This window comes from Anas acuta, chromosome 9 (assembly GCF_963932015.1).
Source record: "Anas acuta chromosome 9, bAnaAcu1.1, whole genome shotgun sequence".
NCBI classification, from domain to species: domain Eukaryota; kingdom Metazoa; phylum Chordata; class Aves; order Anseriformes; family Anatidae; genus Anas; species Anas acuta.
This window is the reverse complement of record NC_088987.1, coordinates 1,425,984-1,438,614: the sequence shown is the minus strand read 5'-3', so window position 1 is coordinate 1,438,614 and position 12,631 is coordinate 1,425,984.

Sequence of the window (12,631 nt, the reverse complement as noted above, 5' to 3'; positions counted from 1 at the left end):
CCACGGCGGCGGGCAGCCAGGGAAAAAGGCTAATAAACACGAGCACCCTCTGCACAAAGCAGGACCCGGGCACCGAGTGCAAGGGTGAACAGCTCTGCCAGCGCCTGCACCGTCTCCCGGTTAACCCAGCGTCCTGATTAAAAGCAAAGCGGTATTTTTATCCTAGCCCTCTAGTTTTGGGCTGCCCTTTCGTGTGCTGGGTACAAAGAGCAGCGCAGCGAGGTGGTTTCGCAGCGCTGCCTGAGAACCCCCAGGGAAGCTGCTGGGAGTCGTGGCAGGACCGAGCTCGGCCGCTCAGTGCCACCGAGCCGCGGGCACGGGCACCGGGAGCCGTGCCCAGAGCCCGGGAGGAGAGCGGCGGCGGCTGACGGCGAGGAGAGATGGCAGGAGACGTGCAGGGAGGGGTCAGGGGAAGGACAGGGTTTGCACCGCACGCGGCAGCGAGGTTATTTCTGGTGCTGCGTGCACAGCGTGTTAGTTCCTGTTTTCAAGACACATTGTTTGCAAGGTTTGTTTGGTTTGCTCCCCCCCCCCCCCCCCCCCCTCCCCTTTATCAATGTCACAAGGACGAGATCGTCCTGGGAGAGCAGTCTCAGGGAAAGGATGTCTGGAGGAGGGATTTGAAGGTGAAGGCTACCTGGGAGCCAGGGTCAGGAGGTGCAAAGCCCTAGCAGGACGGAAACTCTCCAAAGCAGCACAGAAACGATAAAATCAGGGGCAGCACAAGGAAGCAGGGTACTGGCAGCGGGGCAGAAAGGCAGAGGTGATGGTAGGGGACGCAGAAGGTGGCGCGACGCCAGCCCCGGTAGAAGTGAAATCAGAGCGTGCTAACAACAGGGGGACGTGCAGGGCAGGAGTCATAAGGGAGGAGATCCCAGTGCTCCTGCCGTGACATTGCCAAATCAAAGCCAAGCTTTTGGCTGCAGGAGCACATGAGGTGAATCAGAGGAGGAATCTGGATGATTAAGCAGCAGCTGAGTGCCAGGAGTGAGGAGCTGTCAAGGATAATATCAATAGTGTGTGCGTAGAGGACAGCGGGTTTATTTGCCACGATAGAAAGGGATTTGAGAGGGAATACAAGAAGCTCATACTGACTCCGAGTTGGCAGCAAGAGAGCTTGGGAAGGTTGCCAGGAAAAGCGTCCCAGATACAAGGCTGAAGTGAGAAAGAAATAGGGAGCAGAGGCTGTTTCGGCAGTCAGCAGATTCGGAAGAGGCACGAAAGGCAGGAGGGCAGGGCCAGCCAGCACGACGTGCTCGGGGAAGCGGCCAAGGAGAAGCCCAAACGCCTGGGAGATGGTGCCGAGGGGTTCAAGGTCCTGTGCTGTAAGGCAGCCAAGGGCCTGGGCTCAGCAGATCTGAAAGATCACCTAAAGCTCCGGGATGGTTGTGTCTGATGGCTCCTAAGGCAAAGCAGAGCCTTATCCATACGGGTGAGGTTCGTCTCTGCGGGGCTCAGCAGTTTCCCAGGGGCCTGCTAGGAAACTCCCACGGGAACTCAGAAACCCCATAAATCTTTCCCCTCCCCCTGTCCACAAGCAGATCTGCTCTCTCCTAATTTAAACACACAATCTGTAGGGAGGGGAACGTTTATACTGCTGGCTTACAGAAAAAAAAAAAAAAAAAAAGAAAAAAGACTCCAGTGCACACACAGCCCTCCCCGCTGAAACAAAGAGTGTGAGAATGGCTGAAACAAGACAGATGTTCCTCGCAGCCTTGGCGAGCTACTGGAAGAAGCGTGTATCCTCCTGTGATGAAGGAGCTGCAGTCACCGTGAAGCAGGGACAGATAAAGAGGAAAAACAAATGAAGGAAGCCTGGATGTTTACAGGAACGGGGATATCAAGGAGGACGGAGAGACTGACTTGAATTTGGGAGCAAGATTAGGGCCTGCATACATCATTCTGAGATCCAGCTGGCCAGGATGATGTTGCAGAATCCCAGCCTGCAATTAAGTGGATGGGATTGTTCATACGAAGGAGGATTACTGAGGACGGTCAGGGTTTGCAAGCCTTGAAATTATGCCATGATACCTATTGCTGAAACAGTCTGGGAGCTTTCCTCAGGCTCCACCCCATCTCCTGGTGCTACGGCTGCCCTTTTAAAACGCTAAATAACAGCAAATCCTCTGCAGTGGGTTAGGCTGCTCCTTCCTCCACTTCACAGTATTACCTCTTGATTTGCGATTGCAGTGTAATGTCCTGGCACCTCCTGATAGCAAAATGCAAATGTTGCATTTCCATGGCACGGCCTGACAATTCCAATTTATGCACCACAAGGAGATAACACCGTGTGTGTGCTGATTGCACGCTGTAGCTACAACCTTGTTAACATCCAGCCCTAGCATTACAGCTTGGGTGAAAATAAGAAACAATAAGAATTTTCTTGCTCTGCTTTAGAGCCTGACCCGTTTCCTCTTACAGTCCTTGACTTCAAATGGGGTATGGGCAAGACCCCGTCCAAAAGTGGGACCTGTAATTTTTTTACTTGATATAGGTAACATTACTGAAGTGCAAAAATGTGGCTGGTTGTTTTGTTTTTGTTTGTTTTGTTTCGTTTCAGTGATCTGAAGATCGATACAGGGGTAGGTGATGGCCAGGTGAGCCTGACTTGATTGTGCTCCCCGACCCCTGTGCACTGACATGCCCCGATGAGCTGCCAGCAGTGGTGCACAAAGAAAAGTGAGCTCAGCATCGTGGCCTGTGGCCATCTCAGGTGGCCTGCATCGCTCTGCAGCTCCGATGCTGGCTGAGCTGACAGCTCCTCTGAGAGCTCACGTAGCTAAATGAATTGTGGCAGGCATCACCACCACCACACGAGCTGGCTTGTGGGGGACCTGGGACAGAAATCAACAGAGCTACGTTCGAGGGTGGGCTCCTACAGGTTCCCTCAGGTCTCCTGCAGCACTTAAGAGCGTGGGGAGCTGCTCACACCACAACTCGTCCCATCGGGTTGGCTCTCATTTCGGTGAATTACCTGTCAGCAAGTCGTGATTTACATAATCTGTGTGGTATTTGCAATTAGCCCGAGTGGTTAAGGAAGGAAATTTTTAGGCAAAACATTTGCCTAAAGTTCTAGCTTGCTTTGTTCCTTTGAAAAAAGCTCTTGAGGGATTTGGCACGGTGGTCAGCAAAAGGCCCAGAACGGTTGAGATGTTTTGGGAGCAGGAGTGGAGACTGAAGTATCTTATCAGGGGTATGCACAAAGGAGTGTTTGTAGCTCTGCTGAGAGCGTGTCTGGTGCCAGCCAGGCTTGGGGTGCAGCTTTCACCAGCACCGTGTCCCCTCTGCCAGGCTCCAAGGGAAGATCAGCACGTGGAACGGCTTCAGGTCGGATTTCTGCCCCGCTTCGCTCCCCGATAAGGCTCGGGATAAGTTAAGGTCCGGCTGTTTACCGGAGCCTGGGGCTCACGGTGTATGTTTTAGCTGCCTAGCAGCTTGTCTCCAGGGAGAGGTGGGAGGTCAGAAGTCCAGGGGCAGCCCAGCGTGGAGGGCTGGCTGTGTCGTGCAGCACTCTGCGAGTACAAAGTGCTGCGGAGGGCTGAAACCAGCCTGTCTCCCTCACCTGACAGCAGCGCGCCCGGGCAGGAGAGCCAACAAATAAAACTTGACCCATAAGAGGAAAGAGACGATTGTGAAATTGGACAGCATTTGCCTGTCACTATGGAGTCACTAAGGGAACAGGCATATTTTCTTCCTGTTTACATAATATTTCACCAGTAGCTTTGCACCAGTGAACTGCGGCAGCAATTTCTGAGTGACATCGACACGCCGGGGTGCCACAACTTGCCAGAGCTTTTTCCGTGGTATGCTCTGAAATAGAGGGTCTGCGGCAGGCAGGGGCTGGTGGTGCTGAGCCTGGGCTCACCACAGCATCCTGTGGAGCAGGAGGCTGAGAGGAGACGTCGTGGTTGCCTCCTACTTCTTGAAAGCCCACGGAGGCTGCAGCCGCTGGGGTACAAGTTAGGGCAGACTGGAGAGCTGCCCAAATACACCACAGGGGTGACATTGCTCCCTGGGTAACGTGGGACAGCGAGGGACAACATTTGTGACGGGAAAAGGCAGCGTCCCCACCTGCACCAGTAAGAAAGGCAGGCTCCAAGCATGTGGCTGTCACAGGGCATTAGTCACGTCCTGAGCCACAGGAAAGCTGCGGAGAAGAGCAAACCTCGCATCCTCCCGCTTACAAGCTCCTTTCACAGCCAATGTTTTCCTTCCCTGCAGAACAGAAAATTACAGAAAACCGAGCCCCCCCGTGCTGCTGGTTGCTCTTTGTGCAGTAAATGGTTGAGTACACCCCACAATACACCGGCAGCTACTGGCAGCATCGTATCTCAAAGCCCAGGAACAGCACCCGCACACAGCCCGGGATCAGCACTCCCTCGTGGGATACAAGTCACCTTCCGCACATTAAATATTGATATAGCTGTCACGCCTAGAGGCCCCATCAGGATTAAGGTCCACAGCGCTCGGTGCTCTGAACGCCTGCGATAAGGGCCGGTCCCTGCCCCGAAAGAATGCAGCCCCAGCGCGGCCGTGCCGGTGGCCCTGGGGAGGTTGTTTGCCTGGGCTGTCCCGCCGTGCCCACTTCACAAAGCTCCTGTTTGCTCACACACCAGGCGTGTTATCGGCGGTGCCAGAGGGTGGAGGGCTCTGCCTCGGTGCCAGGCCCTGGCTCCTGCTGGTTTTTGCAGCCCCTCTGCTGGGAGCGACCGCCCGGTGTGAGGCACGCTGCCCTGCCACTGGGCAGACTGGGGAGGAATCGAGCCACAAAACCAAAACCAACCCAAACAGCCCAGGGGGAGCTTTCTGCATCGAAAAGCAGCTCTTCTCCTGAAACAACCATTACAAGAAGGGGATTTCAGGTAGTCAGAAGCACAGCCCGTGGCCGTGGGAGGTCCGCATTCAATTCCTGTTCCTCAGACATCCTGGGCCACTGACTCAGCCCCTGCCTTGTGCAACCCGCCTGCTATCAAACCCTGCAGCTTCTCACAGGGGTGCTGCAGGCATTAATAAGTCAGGGAGGTGACACCGTGTCGGACTGGTGGCCTGTAGCAGGCGGTGGGACGGGGCTGCTTGCTCACTGCTGGCCCTTGTGGCAGCCATGGCCTCCACAGCACGGGGCAGGAAGCAGGGCCCGTGCCTGGACGTGACCAAGCCCAGCACCGAGGGCAGCAGCTCCTGGTCAGAGCACACCATCCAGGCAGCCTGCCCAGGTGGGCATGAGTCCATTCACTAGAAATTGACTTCATATCAGGGAGCTGACGTGAGCCTGCAGGGCTCCTGGCCTCCTGGTCCCCAGCACGGAGCCTGTATGGAGGAGCCGCTCACTGCAGGCCAGGCCACGGAGGAATAAATCGAGGCCAGTACCTGCTGCTCCGGCTGCGTTTGTGCCTCTCGACTCCCTGTCGCTGCTGCCTGTGACCTGGTTCTTCACACGCACATTCCTCTACATCGCCACGCTGCAGTGAGAACAGCGCGCAGGCATTTGTGCCAGCACATTCGCTGGGATTTCATTAGCCTCCAGGGATCTGCTCATGAGAAATGAATGTAGGTCTCGCATCATCTGCTCACTGGCTGCTGCCTCGCTCTCTGTTCATTTCCAGCAGCCCACGACTCGCCTGGGCTGACCTGCTGGCAGGGCTTTGCCAGGTCACCCCCGTGACAGCAGCACTCGCGGGGCGCCTTGGAGAGCGCTTCTGAGGACCACAGGGCTGCCCCAAACAGCTGCTGAACCCCGGGAGGTGGCTTCATCCTGTGAGATAAAGCACAGCTTTCTGCCCCCTGGTCCTGGAACTGGCTGCCACAGCGCTGCTGGGCCATGTCCGTGCGAGCTGTGGTTTTGGAGGGGGTGTGAGGAGCCGTGCGGGCTGGCACGGCGCTCCCCGAGCCTTGCCCCACAGGGGCAATGAGCACGGCCACACCACGGCCCTGCTCCCCACCTCCCCCTGCACGGCAAGGTGCCTGGAGCTGCCTCCTGGTTTATTTTAAGGATGGCAATGACTAACGTTTAGGTATCGCCTTTCAGAACTCTTAAAAATAGATGTTAAAAAATTGCTTCGCGTAAGCCTGCCCACGTAATGCCTTCCTGGCTGAGAGGAAGGGACCGGCCGCAGCAGCAACAGGACATGAGTGTTGGGGACTTAGCTTTGATCCGGAGAGGCCTAATTGCAAGTTATTTATACAGAGCCCTTTTCCTTCTCAGACTGCACAGGATCAGCAGACCGATTCCCATTTCACAGCAAAGCAGGCAGGTCGCTCACAGCCTGGCAGCACTGGAAGGGGACCCGGACCTCTGGATGCTTCAGCAGCTTTCAGCCTACCCCATTGCAGCTTCCTTGCCTTGTAATAAACGTGTGATCAGCAAAAGGTAACTCTATCAAGGCCCCAAAGGCAGTTAGTCATACAGGAATCATCATTTATGTTTTCAATCATATCAAGCTCCCTGCAGAACTCTGCCTTCCGCCAGTTCTTCTTTACGGGGATGAGAAAGCAGCCCCCTCCCTGCGTGCTCGCACACCAGCGCTTCCCAGCTGCATGCATCATCGGTGAATCAAACAGAGACAAAATTGCTCGCTCGTTTCCAGTTAAGCCTGGCGTGTTATATGGCATTACATAACATGACAAGAAACCAATGCAGCTAATCTGGCGTGTCACTGCTGCGAAGGGAAATTAAAACAAATACATATCTGTGAAAGAAAGCCCATTTTTGGCAACAGGCAAGGGTTTCCTGTCTGACTGCTAGCTCCAAAGTGCAAATCATCTATTTTATGGTAGCAAAGGGAAATCTCAGCAATCCATGCCACAGCGTTAAAATACAGGAGTCTAAAAATAGCATTGAAAAAGCTGGGCTGGAAATGACAATAAAAACAAAAAAAAGAAAAACTTCCCTTTTTCTTCGCTTGATTTTTTGGAAATAAGGAAGTTAAGTTCAACCCCACGAAGTAGGTGTAAAATGGCAGAGCCTGAAAGCCACGGCTAGGACAGCAGAGGGGCCGGGCAGCCTGTGGGGGTCAGCTGTGGGATCCCGCTCCCTTTGTGGGATGGTTTGTGCCGGAGTCCTGCCCCTGGAAGAAGGCGATGTAAACTAGGCTGGGCACCACCGGCCTGGGAAGTGCAGGCAGGCAGGGAGAGGACTGATGGACCGGCAACAGCCTGAGATTAAAGAGGACACCGCCAGTCCCTCCTTCCCTGGGTGTTCTCATGGCTCTCCCTGTCCTCCCACCCAGTCCCTAGGGCCTGGCTGTCCCCTTCCTCTGCTCACCCAGATGTATTCGGAGGCTTTGCTGTCTGCCACCGCTCTGGGCATCCCTGAACTCAGCCCTGAGCCTGCCTGCCCCAGCTGGCACGCCAGCTACAGCTTCTCCTGCAAACTAGAGAAAAAAATGCAAGTGAGCCCCAGCCAGGGCACGGCACGATTTAACGTAACAGAATTTCAAAAGCAAAGTGGTGAAATGCGAGCGGTGCTCTCATAGCAGTGCTTGGCCTGCGTGTCGGCTGGGGGAAGAACAATGAATGATGTCTGCCCTGCCGCGAGCCCGGAGCAGCGAGACCTGTCTGGTGCAGAGCAGAGATGCAGACAGAGATAAGTGGGTGCTCAGGGTGAGCAGTCAGGAGAAAAAAATGGCAATTCAGAGATATGTAATCAAGGCAGCACGGCTTTTAGAGTTCAGCTTTCTATTCATGTGCCTCATTGGAGCAGCATAAATCCTCATACAGAAACGTTTGAAAGGGCAAATAATCAATTTAAGAATGGAAAATATTCCATGGAGAAGCAGACAAGAACAGAAATGCTTTTGAAGCTGACTGCAGGGAAGGAAAGAGAGCATCCGGGCAGTCCTGAGACTTTCCAGGCCCTCGAAAGCTCCCCATGAATGCAGCTTGCTTTCATTTGATAAAGATAATGAGCTGAGCTTGGGGGGGCTGCTCACTGCCCCTCTTGCTCCAGCAGTCGCTTCTCCGATGGTCAGGCTGCGAGGGGTGAGGAATTGCCACGGGACAGGGGCTGTGCTGGGGAGGAGGCAGGGCATGCTGCAGGAAACCGGCTGGATGAAATTCCTGCTGCTGCTCAGGGACATCTCCCTATTCAAAACCTGCGTTTCTTCACGATTTCCAACTTTTTCTCTTTAAAAATGAGGCTGATTTCCCATCGCTGGCCTTGCAGGGACGCGATTGCAGAGTGAAGCTGAGGAATTTGTGGGTGCTGCTGGTGCTTACATAGGACAGCCTGCTTTAAATAATTACATGGCTTTAAATGGCTGCCTCCATGGTGCGTATGGTAAGAGCGGGATGAGAAAGAGCTTTGTTGCTGAACCTGCCTTCCTCTTGCAATGGCATCCCTCAAACCCATGGGGAGAGGAAGAAACAAGGAAGAATCTTTCCTTGCTGAGGGCTCTTCACATGCCATTGGGGGACCACACATGAAACACATCCAGCGTTATCCCACCATAACGTGGGAAAAATCAAGCATCCTTAGGCCAGAGGAATGATGTCAGAGGCTGCAGGTTTCTCATAGTTGTCTTAAATACACAGTGTCCTTGAAAATACCAGCTCAGTTGGCTCCGGGCTGGGGGCTCGCAGTGTTATCCCTGGAGATGGGCAGTCCTCGCACCACTGCTGTCCCCAGGAGATCCTGGGGGTGCTCTCCTATGTGTGACTCCCCTTGCAACCCCCTCTTCTTTGGCAGGTCGAGAAAGCAAAGTTTATGTGAATTTCGAGTGTTTTTCCCTCGGAAACTGTTTCTCAGGGAATTACACTGTGTGAGTGGAAGAGGTCAGGAGCAGGCGGTGGGATATTTGTACAGCTGGCTGATCACATTGCCTTTGTATAGTTTTTCCAGAGGTCTAGTTATAAATGGTCCCACCAATTCATTCTCAAACCTGACTCGTTAAAATTCATTAAGTAAGCACTTTGGTATGGCAACAGCCAGGATTGCTTTTCCATATTTGTTAGCATTCTTGCTAATCCATAAAATTTAGCAACTCGGAATGAAAACCACAGTCAGAAAGAGCTAACGAGGTCCTCCTGTAAGGGTCTGTTCTGCTCTGGGCTGGTATATACAACTCCCATTAACATTAATTGGCCTTGCAGAGGCACAGCAAAAGGAAAATGCACCCTAGAAGACCAAATTATTATTTTTTTCTTTCTTTCTTTCTCGAGGGGTAATGCTCCCCTGCTTGGCAGCTGGGATTTGCTGAGAGCTTTGTTTAATACAACGGCAACATCTCGTTTTGCTTTCCCTCCCTTCTGAAAGCCACGAGATACTTTCAGACACAAGGATCACCAAAATAGTTCAGGCACGTTACTTTTGCCATAACAGCACGTGATTTAATGCAAAAAGAGAAGCAAAACCCCAGGCCACTGCTGGCACCCCGTATCAGGAGAGCACCTAGCATCTGCTTAACTCTAAGTGTGCATTTGAGCTGCGTGGAAAGCAATAGGATTTAAGCACATTTCTGGCTTGGACCTCCATGAGGGCTGGTGAAATCACCAAAAAGTCCCAGCTGGTGATGGAAGATGCTGGCACTAGGAGTTGTGCTGCCTGTACCCACTGGTCTGAGTGGGGCAGGGCTGCAGGGAGAGGAGAGAGCCAGCAGGAGCCATCGGGGGCTCCTCGGGGACACGGCAGCCCCGTGCCACCGGTGGCTAATCTGTGCAATCTGCCTCTGTCACCAGGCTAATCCCCCCGGCTCACACTCCCACCGAGTCTGTTCCTCCTGCCGCTCGCCCCCGGCTGGGCTCTAAGCCTCTTAGGTCAGAGATCATCTCGCAGCTCGCACGCTGCCATCCGCTGCGGGATTCCCGTCCTCTGCTGATCCACCACACCGCTCGTTTCCATCGCTGCTCCTTCCCAAGGCAACCTCCGCACTCTGGCATCTTATTCTTCAAGAACGACCGCTGCCGTGCCGTTATCGCAGCCCCTCATCCCCGGCACCACAGCGAGCGTGCCCTCGTGCTAAGCAAGGCTTGTGGCTCCCCTGGCATGGAGCTCGCAGTAATTGTTGGTGTGTGTGCTTTATAGGGGCTAACGGCCTCCAGAACGTGGTAAAAAAAATGTAGGCTCCTATAAACACTTCTGCGGTTTTATTGAACATTTCTGAAATCTGCTTCACATGCTTAATGCCCTGCGTATGGGAACGGCAGCAGGGAGGGAGCGAGCACCCGCAGCATCTCCGGCAGCTGCAGCCTTCTGACTTCAGCAGATCGCAGCTGAAGATTATCTGGAAAAGACATCAGGCAGCGCATCGGCCTCACCGCTATCAGGGCGAGAACTACAGCCATTTAGTCTGACGAAGCAAACCCTGAGTTCATGGGAAATAAACAGGAATCGGTCTCCATAGCGGTATTTACTGCAAAATTTCCGTACCAAGGGCTTTGCACAGCCTGGCACAACAGGCGTGCTGTAAGGGCATTTTCAATAAAATCCTGTCCCGGTGGGCAGCAGTGTGAACCCCTGCACAAACCTGAGCTGCTGAGATTTCTCTCATGGAGGTCCCAGTTTTTGTACATCTGTGCATGATTTGTCCTGGCGTGCAAAACAAAAGAAATCCTGTGCATTATTGAAATATCAGTGCACTCAAACACCCAGCCTGACTTTTTCCATGAATAAAAGAGCATAAAATGCCTTACAACCTGATCCGCAACATTATCACAGCCCTTTAAATTCATACCCTGCATCCCAGCTCAGAGAGAAACTCATGGAAAAACTGCATCTTTTGGAAAAAAAAAAAAAGGAAAAAAAAAAAAAAAAAGAAAGCGTTCGCCGGGTGCCACGTGCTGAGGCCACCGGGGGTGTTGGAGGAGCAAGGCGAGGAGGAGCCATCCGGCCGTGCTGCGCGGGCGGGTTCTGCTGCTCTCACACCCATGCATGAAGAAACGCACCGGGGCATTTACCAAAAATTGCAGGTGTGTAAGCTGTAATTTGAGGGGCCTGGCAGCAGACCCGGCCGTGTGCGTGCGTTCCAGCTGGGGAGCTGTTTCCATAGCCCTTTGCTAACAGCCGTGGTGGTGCCTCCTGGTGAAGGGTGCCCGTGGCCACCCGCAGCAGCGCGGTCACGGCACAGGTGGAGCATCCACGCCGGCTGCGGCTCTTATCGTGCTGCCCGGGGTTACTGATAAGCAGACCCATCCGTGCCATTTATTGCTGGGCTGACAGACAGGCGAGGCTTGGAGCTGGCTCCCCGGCAGAGGGGACGAGCAGGGCGGCCTCCAGCATCCCCCCAGCAGCTGCTGGGCGAGGAGGGGCAGCCGGAGGCGCTCACCTAAGCAGGCCAACAGCCCCTCTTATGACCAGTGATGTCACCCCAATAGAGCTGTTTTTAATAAGCTGCTGATATTTAATTAATGGGGTGGTTACTACGCTTAAATTTGCTGGTGTTTGAAATGCACAGACAGAGGCCAGACAGCCTGGGAAATGAGAGGCCGGGAAACGCCGTGGGGCCAGAGGAGCTCGGGGCGAGGGAGCTGGGCCCGGCCTCGCCGTGAGGGAAGGGCCCGGCCCGCCCGGCAGCACGGGGCCGGGATGAGCAAGAGCAGGTTTTTGGCAGTCATCGGCATCGGGCTGCTCCTCAGGGGCTGTGGTAACTGCAGGAGGCCGAGCCAGCTTTTGCTGGCAGTGCTCAGCCCTCGCATTGTGCCCGCTGTTCTCAGTGAGGATGCTGCCCGTCGCGGTGAGGTGTTTGCAGGACAAGAACACCCTGACAGATCTCTGGGTGCTTTTCTGGAGCCACTCCGGGCAGTGGCTTCAGGATTTCCATTTCCTCCAGCAGAAAGCCTTCCAGCAGGAGCAGGAACGGAGATATCTGCGTGTACCCGCAGCTCCCTCCTGCCATTTTGTGCTGCTTCCAAGGCAGCACCGTGCACGGGGCCCTTGGTGCCCCCACAGCTCGCCCTTCCCCAGGCAGGAGGGCTGCTCCCCGGCCCCGCCGTGTCCCCGCTCGTCCCGCCAGACACACCAGCTGGGCAGGGACCGTGCTGGCCCAGTTCTGTCTGGTTTACAACACCCTAATTAGCCTAATTGCAAGCTGCGGGCACACGCGAGGAGGAGCACACGGCCTGCTGGGCAGCCCTGCCCCGCTCCTTCTCAAAGGTTTTTGGTAAGGAGAGCGTGGGCTCACCCAGGGCTGAGCAGCCCTGGTTGAATTGAACTGGTCAGCTTTGACATCCAGGCTGAAAGGCAACATTTTAAAAGATTTTTTTTTAAGCACCCCTCCAAAAAAACAAAACCAAACTGAGCCCTGCTGAGAAATGGCCCTGGCAGGCGGCGGGGGCCCGAGGCGCTGTGAAGCTGCACCTGGTTTCGCAGAGACCCCTCTGCTCCTGAACAGCAGCACCCGGGGGTTGGATTTCCTTGCTTTTCGCCTACTTTTTGTTTCCTGACAGTTGATTTCCAGCCGTTGGCGCCTTCCTTTCCGTTTCCTGAAGTTTCCTCTCTCCCGCTCCCGCTTTCTGCAGGTGTTTCTTCCCCGTTGGTTTCCTGGTGGACGTTTCCTTGAGCGCTCCTTACCCTCCCTTCCCCAATTTCTGTTCCTGCTCCTTTCACTCTCCCTTCCTCTCCCTCACAAGAAACCAATTCTCACTTTTCATAAATCACTTCCCTCTTTCCTTTTCACTCTCCCTCTCCCCTGCACCCAGC